Source organism: Mizuhopecten yessoensis, unplaced genomic scaffold (genome assembly GCF_002113885.1).
Source record: "Mizuhopecten yessoensis strain PY_sf001 unplaced genomic scaffold, ASM211388v2 scaffold2255, whole genome shotgun sequence".
NCBI lineage: Eukaryota > Metazoa > Mollusca > Bivalvia > Pectinida > Pectinidae > Mizuhopecten > Mizuhopecten yessoensis.
Genome location: NW_018404455.1, coordinates 436,694 through 440,105, shown reverse-complemented (window position 1 = coordinate 440,105; position 3,412 = coordinate 436,694). Strand labels below are relative to the sequence as shown.

At 32.1% G+C, this 3,412-nt stretch overlaps 2 protein-coding genes across 4 annotated transcripts in view; both read right to left on the bottom strand.

The window, feature by feature from the left end:
- The window catches only part of LOC110445390 (tripartite motif-containing protein 2-like), an 81,552-nt gene that overhangs the window by 53,603 nt on the left and 24,537 nt on the right, over window positions 1-3,412 (bottom strand). The gene's annotated exons all lie outside the window — the stretch shown is intronic.
- LOC110445393 (tripartite motif-containing protein 2-like) overlaps window positions 1-3,412 on the bottom strand; it is a 33,866-nt gene that overhangs the window by 24,857 nt on the left and 5,597 nt on the right. The window lies entirely within an intron of this gene.

Genomic DNA, 3,412 nt, shown 5'->3' with positions numbered 1-3,412 from the left:
CGGTACACAGGGGCTCACACGATAGTAACACCGGTACACAGGAGCACACACGATAGTAACACATGTACANTGTTCGGAGGGTTTGTTACGTACGGTTTGTTACGTACGGTTTGTTATGTACGGTTTGTTCGGAGGGTTTGTTACGTACGGTTTGTTACGTACGGTTTGTTCGGAGGGTTGTTCATGTCATTTCTTAGAAATGAAGATCTCTGTAATAGACTGTAGTAGTGTTTAGTTTAGATGTTAGGAACATGCAATAACTCCCCTCGCAGAACAGTTGCATTTGTCTGAAGGATCTATTATAGTGATAATTTTATTAAGAACGTGCATCGCATGTAATATAAAACAGTGATTGGTAGGTTGATTCTCTAAAATTTACGACTGAATGTTTATAATCATGATAGCATTGCAAAGACCATCATGGGGACAGAACTCTTATTTTATTTTGTTCCTGAACAATTAACTGCACTGCTAACGCTCTAATGACAGAAGCAGATTGTCAGACGATAGGTAGCAGTATACAGTAGAGGGTTGTGGCCATGGGTGATATTTTTGTTAAATGGCTAACCTCTGTATAATGATATGTAAAAAAAAATATAAAAAAAAATGTACTAAAATTGGTATAAGCATGATGAAGTGGGCTATGTGACAATTTCTTTGGTCGAAATATAATAAATATGCAATGTCGCTGTGATAGACTGGTCATTCTAGAAACTAAATAGCGGGTAACGGCGTAAGATGACGACTGAAAACAATGTTGTTTCTAAGAAATAAGTAGAATGCCTTTCATCATATCCATATGTGTAAATCAAATAGAAATATCTTGATTTATAGAGCAATCATAACTACACGATAGTTGGCTCGATCAACAAATACAAGAAGCAGGAAATGGAGGATAAACATATCTTTATGTTGTTTTATTAAATCAAGAAGATATTACATTTTCATACTGTTTACATATACATCAGTTCATTTCTTGAAAATCACATTTCTCTCAAAATTAAAATCAAGATTTAGAAAATGTTTCAAACAATGACAAGGGTTATATATATTTATCTAATTCAAAGATACTTTGTATGTGTATGTTATTAAGATAGAAGATAAACTCATGAAATGTCTTCATTAATGCATGATAACTTGTTTTAAGAGACACTCTGTTTATTTTATAGACAATAATATAAACAGATAAATAAATAAAACACTTAATGTCGAATGGCAATTTTAACAGTCAGCAGCTTTAATTAATTCCATGTAAAATTTAATATTCCCTTGAAATATATTCCAACAGATTTTGTTACTCTTTAATATTATGTGGATAACACATATGTCACTACAGGACTGATGTAAGGAAGCACATTGAAATGATAATGTAACTAATATAAAAAGATTTTGTTATTTAACCTAGTTATACAGTTAGATTTCGTTCGATTTGCTGGCTTAACAGACTGACCTCAGTCTTCAGAGTATTGAATTTTCAGAAAAAANATAGACAATACATATTTCTTCACATATCCAATCAGATTTTGAGATTTTATGGTAAGGTATTGTAAACAATACAATATTTTTGCCATCGACGTACAGAATTGTCAACAATATTGTATTTCCAAACAGGTCTGTGACGTCATTAAGACAAACTGCCCTGATATGATAGTTGTGCAGGCTCGGACGGAAGTGGTTATAGACAAACCCGTTGAACGAATAAAACCAGAAAAAACGAAGTGTCAAAAACCACTTAATTCGAACACAAAATAAAAAATAGAGCATAATATGGCCAAAGGAATCATCTAGTTGATAATGTAAAAGCACAGGGAGAATAAGACCAGGTATTCCGGAAGGGTAAGCGACGTTTGCTGCCTTCACGACACCCTTTATGTATATGTAGGAGAAAACGACTAATACTTCTATTGTTTTTCAAAATCAGTTCGTGGTTTTGAGTTGCAAAACAGAAATAGCAATATATATATTCTAAACATCTTATATACTTTGTGAAATTAACATGTCTTATTTTTATTGAAATTTGATTTAAATTATCAATGACAATTTCTTTGGTCGAAATATGTTAAATATACAATGTCGCTGTGATAGACTGGTCGTTCTGGAAACTAAATGGCGGGAAACGGCGCGAGATGATGACTGAAAACAGTTGTTTCTAAAAAAAAATGGAGAATATATTTCTTCATATGTATATGTTTAATTCCAGTAGAAATATCTTGATTTATAGAGCAATCATAACTACACGATAGTCGGCTCGATCAGCAAATACCAGAAACAGGAAATGAAGGGTAAACACATCTTAATGTCGTTTTATTAAATCAAGAAGATATTACATTTTCATACTGTTTACATAAACATCAGTTCATTTCTTGAAAATCACATTTCTCTCAAAATCAAATCAAGATTTAGAAAATGTTTCAAACAATGACAAGGGTTATTTATCTAATTCAAAGATACTTTGTATGTGTATGTTATTAAGATAGAAGATAAAATCATGAAATGTCTTCATTAATGCATGATAACTTGTTTTAAGAGACACTCTGTTTATTTTATAGACAATAATATAAACAATTAAATAAATGAAACACTTAATGTCGAATGGCAATTTTAACAGTCAGCAGCTTTAATCAATTCCATGTAAAATTAATTATTCTTGTGAAATATATTCCAACAGATGTTGTTACTCTTTAATATTATGTGGATAACACATGTCACTACATGACTGATGTAAGGAAGCACATTGAAATGATAATGTAACTAATATAAAAAGATTTTGTTATTTAACCTAGTTATACAGTTAGATTTCGTTCGATTTGCTGGCTTACTAGACTGACCTCAGTCTTCAGAGTATTGAATTTTCAGAAAAATTAACTTTGATCACTTGAATTTCGGATTCCAAGATTTTAACTAGGAAGAGATAAGCTAGTAGAGAAAATACAACGTGAAAATTATTTACAAACTGCCCCAGTTGGCCATTCTAATAACTTATAAGAATGCTATATTGAAATTATATCTAAAGTTTGTTATCGATGTGTATAAACCGAAATTCATCCTGCTCTTAGGAAATTGATGCTTTCCTGGAAATTATTGAACTATTGATGCTATATATTTGTTGTCTTACTGATGTTTGGTGTGTACATGGGTAATAGGGGAACAGGGTATTAGATCACTTTGTATTTCTTGTTTACATGTACATGTACTAAAAAATATACCTCTACTTATCCTCTATATTTGTTATATTATCAGGCATACGAACAAGTCAGTGTACAATGTTAACAAGTACGACATGATAATAGTAACACCGGTACACAGGGGCTCACACGATAGTAACACAGGTACACAGGGGCTCACACGATAGTAACACAGGTACACAGGGGCTCACACGATAGTAACACAGGTACACAGGGGCTCACACGAT